The sequence below is a fragment of the Brachycentrus maculatus genome, unplaced genomic scaffold, assembly GCF_059751285.1.
Source record: "Brachycentrus maculatus isolate JH-2025_06_01 unplaced genomic scaffold, ASM5975128v1 h1tg000559l, whole genome shotgun sequence".
Lineage (NCBI taxonomy): Eukaryota > Metazoa > Arthropoda > Insecta > Trichoptera > Brachycentridae > Brachycentrus > Brachycentrus maculatus.
In genome coordinates this window covers 968,608-984,909 of record NW_028281302.1, presented here as the reverse complement: position 1 = coordinate 984,909, position 16,302 = coordinate 968,608, and the positions used below count along the sequence as shown (strand labels likewise).

The window sequence follows — 16,302 nt, the reverse complement described above, 5'->3', positions numbered from 1 at the left end:
GCAGTTCTCGTCGGAACTTCGGGACGCGGATCTGACTTGGGAGGATGCAAGGGAGCTGGCAGCCGACAGAAAAGCCTGGAGACAGTTTGTGGACTTCATATGCTCCACCTAGGGAGCGGATATGGTTAATATAATATATATTTGGGATACCCAACAAGTCAAGAAAGTACTCACAGCGCCATCTAGTTATAAAAGGCTGACTTAATTCTAACACCTAGGTGTGTGATAAATATGCAACAGTGTGAATTATAACAATTCCAGGCGACTAAATGATTTTTCAACTGATGTGAAATTTCTGTTGCAGAATTGCAACGGTGTGCATTTAAGGGTTAAAACGATCCAAATCAATAGAGTAATCAACATTGTCTGCCAATCAGCATAGCACGGCTGTCCAAATTTAAAACACAGTAAGGGACATTTTTTTGTAGTACGTTTTTTTTGCATTTTTGGACTAAGTAGAGTCTACTTAGTCCATAAATGCAAAAAAAACGTACTACAAAAAAAAATGTCCCTTACTGTGTTTTAAATTTGGACAGCCGAGCATATCTTTATTGCCATAATACAGTGGGTGTTCAAATTAACAAAAAGACAGTGAGTTTCACTCGAATTTGATATTCAGAGTGAGATAGTAGAAAAATAGTCAGCTAAATTGTAATTTTTTACTGGCAAAAAAGTCAACTATGTATATATGATTTATGTATGTTATATGTTTTGAAATAAATAAATAAATTTTTACTTACAAATAAAGTCAACCAAATTATAAATTTTACTGGCAAAAAAAGTCAACTAAATCATAATTTTTACTGACATATAAAGTTAACCAAATTATAAATTTTACTGGCAAAAAAAGTCAACTAAATCATTATTTTTACTGACATATCAAGTCAACGAAATTATAAATTTTACTGGCAAAAAAAGTCAACTAAATCATAATTTTTACTGGCAAAAAATGACAAAATGACAGTATAACTGACCCATTTTCCCAAATTACTTAGAGCCTAGTAGCATTTTAAAGAACCATTTGGATATTATTTTTTGACATCTCATCAAAGATGAAGAAGAATATGGAAGTCTGGGCATTTACGGGGCTTACGACCGTCATAGGGTGGTTTAAGTGATCACTTTACACACGTGTAACATTCACCAATTCTACCCATTATTGACAACCACACTACTCAAATTCTTGGAAGTTCTATATATATGAACCAATTTAGAAACCTTGTTCATGAATCACTAGAACTTCACTAGAGACATCTATTGGTGAGATGTAAAGAAGCTTTTTATTAAGCAGAAACTCTTATATTAGTATGTGAGATCCGAATCCTGGATTATAATCACACACATGAGAAACGCCAGAAAATACCATTTTCATTTTTATTATTAAGCTTATAATTTTACCAGATAATTTATTTACAACATTTTGAGTGCGTCCAAATACTTGTTCACAAAATCTGGATTATCTCCAATTACAGGAGTTATTTGCATATTATTTTTTGACATCTCATCAAAGATGAAGAAGAATATGGAAGTCTGGGCATTTACGGGGCTTACGACCGTCATAGGCTGGTTTAAGTGATCACTTTACACACGTGTAACATTCACCAATTCTACCCATTATTGACAACCACACTACTCAAATTCTTGGAAGTTCTATATATATGAACCAATTTAGAAACCTTGTTCATGAATCACTAGAACTTCACTAGAGACATCTATTGGTGAGATGTAAAGAAGCTTTTGTAAAAAGCTTTCCAGATTTTGTGAACAAGTATTTGGACACACTCAAAATGTTGTAAACCATTTGGATATTTTGCTAGTCTTGAGATGTTTCTAGTGTTAAGGAGCGTTTTGTTTAAATAATAAAATTGTTGGTATCAATTTTAAGAAGTACATTTCTCAGTGCTTCAGTTATCCATTTATATTTTGTCAGGTGATCTGGTTATATTACCATAGTTTTTATATTCAACTTAAGAAAAACCTACATAAAAGATATCATATATTGATATATTTTTTCTATTTATTTATTTTGATGCATTTCGTGATTAGATCCATAGGTAATTTTATGTAATAATTTACAAATACATTTATTTTTTAAAATCAATAACCAAACATCGTTTTTATCGAAAAAAACATTACTATTAGATTTTAGTTTTGTACTAACATTTCTTTGTAGAAATGCATATTATGTAATCAAACAATAATTATACAGCTTTTTCCATTTCAATTTTATTTTAACACCAGTCTGATGATGTCGACAATGACGAAATCCAGTCCCTAAAAAAAATTAAAAAAGATAATTTTTTTTAATTATATTTATACTAAATTTGAGTTTGTCCCTCAGAAATAATTATACTTATAAAAAATAATAAAAATATATATATATAATAATAATATAATAATAAAACCCTTACACGCACCCAAATGGTGCATAGGGCACTGTGTCATATAAACGCAGTGTTATCTTGATCATTTAAACATGAAGGAAAGGTGATCAGCCCTCCGCTTCAGGTACCAGTCCATGGTAATATTGAATAAATATTACAGTGAAAAAATCACTTATATTTATTTTACCCCCCTTGGAAATCGAACCCGGGACCTCCAGAACGGTAGCCGAGCGTGCTGACCATTACACTACGGAGGTGGACATTATTTGAGTTTATATAGTGCATTTTTTTTACAAAAACGTGATCATTGACTATTTGATATCTTACTACCTTAATATTGCCCTGAAAAAATCCCAAATGATTTCAAACTAGATTACTAACTAATATAATATATTGACTTGTTAAAAATGACTAACTGCATTGATGTTTATTTCGTTGCCAAGCAAAAGTGAGTTAAATGGCCCTCCTGAACATTTAACGTTTTGTTAGTTGGTCACTTTCTCCTGTACGACTACGATATACATACATACATACATAAATACATACACACACATATAAGGATACATATATACCAACGCACATTGGAATCGGATAAAGTAAAAACGTGAAAAAGCTATCTATATATTTGGATTTTGTTATATTAATGAATGTCATTTAAAAAGTATAGAGATAAATATTTCTTTATTGCATAGAACTATTAGTTATCGTAACAATAATTTTATGTTATGTTTTTGGCGTCTACTAATGAAGTATCTCAATCTCCGTTTGGAGATTGGTACGTTTGGTTCGAAGCCCTCAATTCTGCTACTTTGTGGTCCCGCAATTGGTAGTTGGTTTGGCGAACGCGTCACCAAACAGGTTATACATTATCACTACAATAATTCAACAATCAGTGCAGATATTCGGTTACACAACACCCATCCATGCCGATAGCGAGAGGCGACTAACCTAACGCCCTTGCCCATCTTAGGGGAATGCTTGCGATCTCTTTCACCAATGCCCGCCAATGCTAAACCAAAAATGTATCACGGTAAAACCTCGATATAACGGTTTAATTAGGGGGGGGGGGGTGAAGTCCGCAATATAAAAATAGGTTAAAAATAAATCAAACTTTAAAAAATATATATACACTATATTAAAATATAGACATCCATACAAATTTATATTTATTGTTTTCGGACACTCGTCGTGAAGCGACTGTTTTATATCGACGCGCTTGCTTCCGGTAATCCTGCTTTGAATATAGGAATCAAGTTTTATTTGCACGTTTGAAGCTCGCTGTTTCTTTTTATAATCAACTCCCCAAAATTACGAAAATGTGTATATTTATTGACTGAAGTTTTGAAAAAAAAAAAATATATATATATAAAAATATATAAATATATATATATATATATATATATATATATATATATATATATATATATATATATATATATATATATATATATATATATATATATATATATATATATATATATATATATATATATATATATATATATATATATATATATATATATATATACATATATACATATATACATATATATATATATATATATATATATATATATATATATATATATATATATATATATATATATATATATATATATATATATATATATATATATACATATATACATATATACATATATATATATATATATATATATATATATATATATACATATATACATATACATATATATATATATATATATATATATATATATATATATATATATATATATATATATATATATATATATATACAGTATCTACTCAATGAATTAGGGCCACCCATTATTTTTTTGAATACTCTGAAATCTTTTGGATTATTATATTTATTTTACATAAATACTTTAAGTTTTCTATTGACATCTAATATCATGTATATTACCTTCAATAATATGTAAAATATACCTGGATTATTTAAGCCTTTACAAAATTTCAAACCCTTTTTCTGAGAAAGGTCCCTAATTAGCACAGGTAGACAGATAGTTGAAAGTTCAAAAAATAGTCCTATCTCATTTATTAGTGAAGTTTCTTGAGTTCTGGTTGTTGTTTTGTTCAGAGAGGTTATATAGTTATCGTGTCTTGTGAAAAAAACTTAATTTTTAATTTTAGTTCATAAAGTATAAAAAATTTTTGTAAGCACAAGTGTTTTTTTTGAAAAGGGCAAAATGGGAAAAAGTAAAGACATTTCTGAGGAAAAAAAGTCTAGTGTTATAGTGCTACTGAAATTAGGAATACTATCTAATAGAGAAATTTCAAAAAAAGAAAACGTTTCTCGTCAAACAGTGGACAGAATTTCAAAATCAATAAAAAATCAGTCACCCGCCACCAGCAATCGGCGAAAGAACTGTCGTAGGATTAGAAAAACAACACCGAGGACTGATCGAAAAATCGTTCAAAGTGCCTTAGAAAACCGTAGTGCATCAGCAAAAACGTTAAAAATAAAATTGGAAGAAGAGGGTATAAATATATCGGTATCAACACTGAGGCGACGTCTTTACGAAATAAATCTGAAATGCAGGCGCCCTGTAAAAGTACCAAAATTGACACCACGAATGAAAGCGGATCGATTAAAATGGGCCAGGCTACATCGAAATTACTCGGTAGATGATTGGAAAAAGGTATTTATTTAAATTGAATTTTCAACATATCATTTTAGTAAATAAACTTATATATTTGAATTAAACTTAAATTTTCATTATTTTTCAGGTCATCTTTAGTGATGAGTGCCGGTTAGAAGCCGTGACAGAGAGCCGTCGATTCGTCAGGAGAACACCAATGGAACGTTACAATGAGGCCTGTGTGGTAAAAGTTATCAAACACCCCCCTGCAACAATGATATGGTCATGTATTATTAACAATTTACCTGGGCCGTTGTTTTTCGTGGAAGGAACAATGAACCAAAATTCCTATAAGCAGGTCCTCGAACGAATTTTATTGCCCTTCTACCATACACTCGACCCAACAGAAGGTCCATACACCTTCATGCAGGATGGGGCACCTTGCCACCGGGCTAAATCAATAATAAAATTTTTGTCTAACAAAAATCTGCCTTTGCTCCCCTGGCCTGGAAATTCTCCGGACCTTAATCCTATAGAAAACGTATGGAGCATGTTAAAAAATAAGGTATACTCATTTCCAAATCCGACAGTAGACTGTCTAAAAAAATATTCAAAAAATTTGGTCAGAAGACGAAGAAATAAAAAAATGATAAAACAGTGCATTTTAAGTATGCCAAAAAGAATTGAGGCAGTTATTTCTGCCAAAGGTGGAAATACTAAATACTATCTATATTTATATGAAAATATATGCATAATTTAAGCGTAATAAAGTGTTCATGTGTAAATAAAATTCAATGTTGTTTTATTCAAGGTTTTCTCTGAGTTTTTCCTGTTTGAATTGAGAAAATGCGCGAAATTCTGTGTGGCCCTAATTCATTGAGTAGATACTGTATATATATATATATATATATATATATATAAATATATATATATATATATATATATATATATATATATATATATATATATATATATATATATATATATATATATATATATATATATATATATATATATATATATATATATATATATATATATATATATATATATATATATATATATATATATATATATATATATATATATATATATATATATATATATATATATATATATATATATATATATATATATATATATATATATATATATATATATATATATATATATATATATATATATATATATATATATATATATATATATATATATATATATATATATATATATATATATATATATATATATATATATATATATATATATATATATATATATATATATATATATATATATATATATATATATATATATATATATATATATATATATATATATATATATATATATATATATATATATATATATATATATATATATATATATATATATATATATATATATATATATATATATATATATATATATATATATATATATATATATATATATATATATATATATATATATATATATATATATATATATATATATATATATATATATATATATATATATATATATATATATATATATATATATATATATATATATATATATATATATATATATATATATATATATATATATATATATATATATATATATATATATATATATATATATATATATATATATATATATATATATATATATATATATATATATATATATATATATATATATATATATATACTCCTTACCTTTCGATAACTCTTTTGTTTTGAAAACCATTTATGTATTTCGAAGAAAAACTTTATTATTAGCATTATCGATAAAATTAAGAAAGGTGTGTTGAGATGGTTTGGACATGTAGAACGAATGAGTGAGGAAAGAACGGTAAAACAAAATTTATGAGGCGAATGTTAGTGGGAAAAGAAGCAGAGGAAGACCGAGAAAAACATGGCACAATCAGGTATGTCAAATACTTGAAAGCGGCCGGGTCAGGAGTCGTAATAATCGTCGGGTATGTATGAGGAGATGCATGAATGTAGAAGAGGCAAAGAATGTTTGCAAGGACAGAGTGGTGTGGCGTTCGATTCTCTCTGCCTACCCCTGCGGTGAAGCGGCGTGATGGTTAGTTAGTTAGTTAGTTAGAAGAAAAACTTATGTTGTTCAATACAAAAACGGCGTTTTAAGAAAAAGAAAAGAAAACAATTAATTACGTCAAATGTTCTGGGCGTAGAGAAAATTAAGTTGCGATTTAACGTACATATATTGGGCCTTAACCGGGAAATCGATTGCAAGTGATTTTTTTCACCACCCGTAAAATCGTGAGTGTGTACTGTATTATCTATATATCTAGAGTCTGTATAGAGTCGTGTTGGTCCACGGGACATCCACGGCAAGGCCAGCGCGGAATCAGACAGATCTGGTTCGTTATCTCGGAGGATGCCGGCGCAGATAGCGCCCGCTAAATCCTAAAACAACTCGCTGGAGCGCGCGGTAATACGACGCTGCTGTACCATATGCCTACAAACAATTAACTACCGTTTACCATACGCAATACCTCATCGTTCTTGCGTGATCGCCTTAATAATATTTGAAGATAATATTGACAATTCAATTCCTGGAATTTGTTTGTCGTTGCGTTTAAATCATTAAACAATAAAAGTCATTACAAAGGGCGGTAAAAGTAATACAAATATTTTCCTTCCTTTAATATTCTCCGCCTCCGCCTCCGTAGTGTAATGGTCAACACGCTCGGCTACCGTTCTGGAGGTCCCGGGTTCGATTCCCAGAGGGGAGTCTAATAAATATAAGTGATTTTTTCACTCTAATATTTATTCAATATTACCCTGAACTGGTACCTGAAGCGGAGGGCTGATCACCTTTCCTTCGTGTGTTAACGATTATGATAACACTGCGTTTATATGTTACAGTGCCCTATGCACCATTGGGGTGCGGATAAGGGTTCGAATGAAAAAACAATGAATAATATTCTACTGGTAAAACAATCACTGATGAGGGTTCTTACGACACTAAATTCCATATATTGAAAAAACAAAACATTTTTTTTTTCTTGAATGTTTTCCGCAGATACTTTTTCATTTAGAATTTTTATGGAGTGTGTTGAAGTTTTTGGTGAAAGTATTTTAATGTTTTTATTGTTTTTGATTTAAAATAAACCCAGATGATGACAATGTATTGTTGAAATCGGAAGGTTTAATTGTATTAATAAAAAAGTGGTGAAAACAAAGTTAATTATTTCTATGAACATATTTTGTGATTCCAAGAGTATTTTTCACATTTAAGTAAATATCGTGTTGCGTATTTTGTGTGATTATTTTTATAACAGTTTTACCACAAAGAAGTACGTACATTTCTTAGTATCATGGTGAAATTTGATCGATGCCACCAAAATGTGAGCAAAGTATTATAACTGCGTGGCTAAATTCCCCTAAATTTTCGGATTATTTAATACAGCGTACGAGTTCGCCTGTCTGTATTTCACACCTCTGTATTTGCACCTTACAGTCTTGCTCAGTTGAATCTCACAAGGGCCCAGAACAACTGTGTAGGTACTCATTTAGCTGTACGTTACAACGACCCAGAACAGCCGTGTACTCAGCAGCACCTTGCAAGGGCCCAGAACAGCCGTATAATTAGCTACACCTTACAAAGACCTAAAACAGTCATACTCTGTACATGGACTAGTGAATGTTAGACCTCGGTTCTTAATGCATGTTTGTGCTGCAACCCCTAGTGCACGTTGGTCTTCGGGTCGACCAAAATCGCACGTGTCAAACATTTTATGTAGTTTTAAGCGTGTAAATAGTGCTATGGTAGTGAAGGGTAGTATTGTTTGCACGCTGTGGTAGTGATTGTTCTGACGAAGAGACGGGTACGTTTCTAAACCGGTAGACATAAAAATCTCGGTAAATGGTTGAATACTAATTTACTTACATTCTTGTAAAAAAATAATAAAAGTAAAAATGACTAACCATAAAGTAAATGCTTTAAATATGAATATAATTTTCTTGCTTATAAAAAAGTTTTTGATCAAAAATTGATCCCATCCCGCAAAGTGTTGACTTTTTTGCGATAGCAATAATAACGATCGGGAAAATTGATACAGCGGGTATCGTAATACAGAAATTCTACGTAGCCATATCGGTATGATTGTTTTCCGATGATTGTTAACAGATAACACCGACGGAATTCCGGCAGGTTACTCGACTTGCATTTGATACGGAAAATGTGTCATATGAAAACTGCATATATATATATATATATATAAGATATATCGCTCACTCCTTTCAACGTCATATATCAAAAATCGTCAATTTTCAGTTATGCATGTTTTCGGAATGCCCAGAAAATGTACTTTAACCCAGCAAAAGAGGAATATTTTAAACATAATATTTACCCGCTACAGGGCAGAAAGTGTTGTTGCATTTTAAAGAAAAGGTATTGTTTCATTGTTTTTTTAAATATGGTAAATATTTTTGAAATGGAGAAAAAACCTTCAGGTTTTACCTGAAAAGATCTGTTGCACAATAAAAAGTTCAATAAGTGATATTTATATTTGATATTTATTTTTAATACATTTTATTATATTCTCAAAGTTTAAAAACGATATCCTGAAAAATCATAATATTAATAATTATAGTTTTTTCCACACAAATTTCAATTGACCAGTGATCGGGATTCTACGTAACCGACATCATCCAACCAGATTGATGATGTCGGTTACAACGAAACCCTGTCACTGGTAAAATAAAATTTATTTGGAAAAAAACTAAATAAGTATGTAGTTGTTATTTATTTTTTTTACATCTCATCAAAGATGAAGAAGAATATGGAAGTCTGGGCATTTACGGGGCTGACGACCGTCATAGGCTGGTTTAAGTGATCACTTTGTAACATTCATCAATTCTACCCATTATTGACAACCACACTACTCAAATTCTTGGAAGTTCTATATATATATATGAACCAATTTTAAAAGCATTATTCTTGTATTATTTTGAGAAATAAAAGACTGTGTGTTTTGATCCACTCACATTTTTATTAACCAACTAGTTTCGGCAACAACCTGTTGCCCTCTTCAGGGTTTCATTTATGGCTCTAAACCCTGAAGAGGGCAACAGGTTGTTGCCGAAACTAGTTGGTTAATAAAAATGTGAGTGGATCAAAACACAAAGTCTTTTATTTCTCAAAATAATATATCGATATGATCCACAAAGTTAATGCTTTCAATATTCAAAACATTATTATTGAATCACTAGAACTTCACTAGAGACATCTATTGGTGAGATGAAAAAAAGGAGTTTATTGAGCAGAAACTCTTTTATTAGTAGTTATTTCATTATATAAAATGCAGTTCCGCCGAGAAATGTCAGTACAAAACTAAAATTGAATAAAAAAATAAAATAATGAGAGAAAAAATCTCCTTGTTTTTTAAAATTAATCGAAGATTGAAGGGATTTTTTTAAATATTTTTTCACTCGACCCACTTGTCGGAATGAACCGGCAGCGAGAGGGTTGATACGAAAACAAACCAGGCAATCAGCCTGAAGTGGACCCCTCTCGGCCTTCATTAGTGGCCGGGGGCCGCTCCACGGTCCGCCCAGGGGGTGGGGCTGGGGGCTGGGGGTGGAAGCCAACAGGCGGCAGGGTAGCGCCAGTGTCGTCACAAGTCAGTGTTGCCATATATACAGATTTATCTGCAACATTTTGAGTGTGTCCAAATACTTGTTGACAAAATCTGGATTATTTGAGTTATTTTCATATTATTTTTTGACATCTCACCAAAGATGAAGACGAATATGGAAGTCTGGGCATTTACGGGGCTGACAACCGTCATAGGCTGGTTTGAGTGATCACTTTACACATGTGAAACATTCACCAATTCTACCCATTATTGACAACCACACTACTCAAATCTCGGAAGTTCTATATACATATATATGAACCAATTTAGAACCTTGTTATTGAATCACTAGAACTTCACTAGAGACATTTATTGGTGAGATTTATCTGTATTGATACAGATTTTAGGCTGCAGTTACAGATGACAGATTTTACTCTTAGGTAGTACTTTTAGTTTTATGCAGATTTTTGGAAGTGGAACTTACGCAATTTATGCAGCGTACTGCAGGATTCCCCAAAACATGTCTATTTTGTTCAAGCGACCTGACATTTGCGTTCATTTTTTATACGCGTCGCGTAATACGCAACGTTTTAATCAGTGCTGGCTAGAAGATAATTATTTTAATACTATGATTAAAGAAAACACTTGTTTTTATACCACTTGAGTAGTATTAAAGACTACTAGTTTCAGAAGCTAAACTTCCATCATTTAGGTCTGAATAATAACTAAAAAGTTTTTATTTTTTTAGTTATTATTCAGACCTGAATGAAGGAAGTTTAGCCTCTGAAACTAGTAGTCTTTAATACTACTCAAGTGGTATGAAAACAAGTGTTTTCTTTAATCATCGTAACATATCTTACTACAAAGTTAATGCCGAAACAATTGATAAAATATTTTAATACTTGTTTAGAAACAAGTGAAAAGGGTGAAGAATATGCACACTGTAAGTCTGTTTAACAGATCCGTGCTATTTGTATCAAAATTTCAAAGCAATGGCAAATAAGCCACCTACACATATTTTGGGTTATTGATTATATACAGATTTTATACGGATTTCTAGACTTTTTTATTCAGATTTTTTGGTTAGGCATATGGCAACACTGTCACAAGTGATGCAGAGAACGTACTCGCTCGAGAATGGACAAGTATCGATGTCTCGGGACGACTCTGCCGTGCCCATGTTGGCCGTCAAGATGATGGATAACTATGAAGTGCCTCACCAATAAATACTTATTGCGTTACATGCGTATCTCGCCTAGCAAATAGGTACCTACCTACCTTCTTAGTTGAGTAGAAATTATTGAAAGTTTGGAAAGTACCTACCTCAAATACATGTCGCTCACTCCTTTCAACAACGTCATATGTCAAAAAATTTGATTTTTCAGGAGATCGTTTTTAAAGTTTAAAAAATTATAATAAAATGTATCAAAATTAAATATCAAGCCAATTATTGAACTTTTACTGTGCAATAGATCTGTTAGATCTAATAAAACTTGGATGTTTTTTCTTCATTTGAAAAATATTTAGTACTTATTTAAAAAAAAAAATTAAACAATACCTCTTTTTTAAGTGAAAGTGTTTTTTTTATCAATTAAATACAACTCAGTAGACTAACAAAATCAGTGTTTGATTTAACATTTAATACATAAAATAAATTTCGCCAGCCAAACTTCCTTATCCCTAACTAACCCCCAACTTTTCCGGTCATTATTTTTAATTTTGGAAACAATGATGAATGTGCGGACAAAGCTATCGAAACGGTTTTCTGTTTCCACCCTACGCGAGGTCGCCACCGGATACGACCAATATCAAAGTGATTTATTTGACCGTTCCACGTCACTTGAACGCGCGGAAATTAGACTACTTCCACTTATTTTTAAGGGTAAACACGGTGGGTATATCGCTTAGCCTGTGTCGGAAGGGAAGCTTGAAGGGCATCCGAAATGGACAACGATTTGTAAACACGAAAACATACCGATTCACAAGAGTCTTATTGCTCCCTCAATATTCCCTCTTCCGAATTTATTTGATATTACAGTAAAGGTACATTTCTTGAATGTTTTTCGCAGATACTATGTGGCACATTTTATAAACTTTATAAAATTAAACAACTTTGTTTAAACTCTTTTTTTATTATTAGTACACTGTAACCTACCGGTTTCGATAAGAACCTTGTCATCATCAAAATACCTATAATTAATTACATTCCCTTACCAAAAACTTCCACACACTCCGTAATAATTAATCGGAGTGTGTGGAAGTTTTTGGTAAGGGAATGTAATTAATTATGAGTATTTTAATGTTTTTCATGTTTTAGAATTTAATAAACCCTGATGATGTCAAGGTTCTTGTCGAAACCGGTAGGTTAAAGTATACTAATCATAAAAAAATGGTTAAAACAAAGTTGTTTAATTTTATAAAGGTATATTTTCCTAATATTCAACGCATAAAAAAAAACAAGTATGTTGACGATAATTCGATAAAACTTGGATTCAGCATGGATGAAAAAAAAATTGAGATGAAAATATGGAAGTCTGAGTCTGAGAGACATTTTCAATATTTTTCTGATGTGATACACAAAAAAAATTAATACCATTTTTTACATTATTTTTTAACATCTCAACACAGATGAAGAAGAATATGGAAGGCTGGTTATTCACAGGGCTTACGACCGCCATAGGGTGGCGTTTAAGTGATCACTTTACACACGTGTAACATTCACCAGTCTACGCATGATTGAAAATTACACTGTTAAAATTCTTGAAACTTCTAGATATATTGATCAGACTCGAAACACAGTGCTTGACTTGACACTAGACTAGACAACAAATTTCGCAAATAAGCTCCGAAAAAATTGCCTTGCAAGAAGGTCTGTCAGGAAGCTTAGATGCTTCACTATTTAGATCTGGAAATGCGGTGGGACAGCTTTCAATTTTTCCCTTTCAATAACGCTTTTGAAGAAAGAAAAATCAAAATATCAAATTTTCTTTTCAATGCTTTTCAGGCCTGAAAATTGTGAATTTGTGATTTCGCGGACCGTATCGATATCTGGAATATGTCACTTCCTGAGTATAAAGCGATAATAATTGCAATATTTCTGGCTAATGCATAATACCTTGTTTTATATGTTCATCCTTGTTTCGATAAGTACTTGATATCGAAACAATAACACATTTAAAAAGAAAAAACATATCATTACTTCGAAACCCCCTAAAACTAGATTGGTTCAACATATTCATTTAGTTGTTCATAGGAAGTATGTAGTAACCAATGAATCGCAAATGCTAAGTTTAATTATTTGATTATTTTATTAAGTTTTGATTACTTCTAAATAATTAAAACTAAATTTATACTTTATTTTTTATCATTCTATCATAAAGTATACAACATGTAAAATATTATGTACAAATCGGCTACGGCCGTGACCTCTCACAACTTGATTCCTATTTTCAAACACAAAGCTAAGGCTTATCTGAAAATAGTATTTTCATTTTTTGTGTATACCACAAAAATCCAAACGTTGAAAATAATAAATTTATTGAAATTTTTGTGTAAACAATGGGAATGCTAGTATTTCATTTTGAAAACAACGAAATAGACGGATTATAAATCCAGACTTCCATACTTATTTCAATCTCAAAAATGACTTCATCTTTGCTGAGATGTTGATATAATCTTGATGACAATTCCCACGCGGGATTATATTTAGATTTTTGGACACGTGTAACATAACACTAAAGTACCAAGTACGTATGAAAACCCCTTTTTGTCATCTTTCAAGTATGAAGTAATGAAGTATTTTTTCAACACTTTGAGTGTGTCCAAATACTTGTTCACAAAGTCTTGATTATCTCCAACTACAGGAGTTATTTTATTATTATATTTTGACATTTCATCAAAGATAAAGGAGAATATGGAGGTCTGGGCATTTACAGGGCTAACGACCATCTCACCAATAGATGTCTCTAGTGAAGTTCTAGAGATTCAAGAACAATGTTTCAAAATTGGTTCATATATATATATATATAGAACTTCCAAGAATTTAAGTAGTGTGGTTGTCAATAATGGGTAGAATTGGTGAATGTTACACGTGCGTAAAGTGATCACTTAAACCAACCTATGACGGTCGTCAGCCCTGTAAATGTCCAGACTTCCATATTCTTCTTTATCTTTGATGAGATGTCAAAAAATAAAGTATTTTTTCAGTTCATTTATTTTGGATCCCTGACAGATAGATGAAGAAGCATACGGAAGTCTGGTTAGTTACAGGACTTATGACTTGTCATAGGTTGGTTAAATGGTCACTGTACACACGCGATTACGTGAATGACAACCCTCATTATTTGGCAATCTATTTGTATGTAAGTTCTATTGAATTATCGTCAATATACTTATTTTTTTACGCGTTAAATATAAGGAAACGTATCTTTATTGTATTATTTATTGATTTGGTTTGATTTTGAGAAATGACATGTTGATTAATTAAACAAAAATAATACTCGTTCGGATATGCGGTGTCGCGAATTGCGAATTGCGGACATTATATAGGACGGCGCCACCCAGACCGGAGGCTGAGGAGCGGAAAGGTATAAGAATAGACTTCCCATGCAAATCTGCGTGGAGAGGCAACAACCCCCGCCGGGGTCACGTGACAGGCGGCGGAGAGCACACTCATGGCCAACACGAACCACCCCTGGCTCCTACAAAACGCTTAATTTAAACCATTATTTGGAGAGGTCACTTAAGCGTGATGTCGGAGAGTCGGAATCGCAACTAAGAATCTGTTTACAAAGCAGTCAGAAAATATAACATTTTGAACGTGTCCATTTAAGGTGAACACCCCTTACACTGATCTAGTATATATTAGTGACATATTTCAAAAAAACTATAGATACTAAGACACTGGTTCAATTATTAATAATTTTTAATATTGCCAACACTGCAGCCATGCATATCGCTCACTCCTTTCAACAACGTCATATATCAAAAATCATCATTTATCAGTTGTGTTTTCGGAGTGTCGAGAAAATGTACTATATCCCAGCAAAAACGGCATATTTTTAACTTAATATTTACCCGCTACAGGACAGAAAGTGTTGTTTTTGCATTTCGAAGAAAAGGTATTGTTTATTTTTTTTAAATGTACTAAATATTTTTCAAATGAAGAAAAAACATTCAGGTTTTACTTAAAAAGACCTGTAGCACAGCAAAATCTTCAATAAGTGGCTTGATATTTATTTTTAATACACTGTTTTATTTATTTTTTATTTTTTTATTATTAGATTAAAACCAATATTTTTAGCTTTTCCACTTTTTTTTTATTTGACCAGCGACCGGGTTTCGTCGTTACCGACATCATCGGACTGGTCGGTAACGACGAAACCCGGTCGCTGGTCAAATAAAAATAAAGTGGAAAAGCTAAAAATATTGGTTTTAATCTAATAATATATTAAAAATGCAATTCCATCACGAAGTGTCAGTGGATAATATAAATCTATTAAAAAACACTGTTTTATATTTTAAACTTTAAAAACGATCTGCTGAACAATCAAGTTTTTTGATTTATGACGTTGTTGAAAGGAGTGAGCGATGTAATACGAGTATATTTATTATGTACAAATTGGCTAAGGTCGTTAAAAAAGAAAAAATATATATTAAAAAAATATTAAATATGAAAAAATATTATATCACCAGGTACAATTACACGTTTCAGGTTACGTTACCTTCAATAATAAAC

At 31.1% G+C, this 16,302-nt stretch overlaps 1 protein-coding gene across 4 annotated transcripts in view; it reads right to left on the bottom strand.

The window, feature by feature from the left end:
• The window catches only part of NFAT (nuclear factor of activated T cells 3), a 98,284-nt gene that overhangs the window by 31,976 nt on the left and 50,006 nt on the right, over positions 1–16,302 (bottom strand). The gene's annotated exons all lie outside the window — the stretch shown is intronic.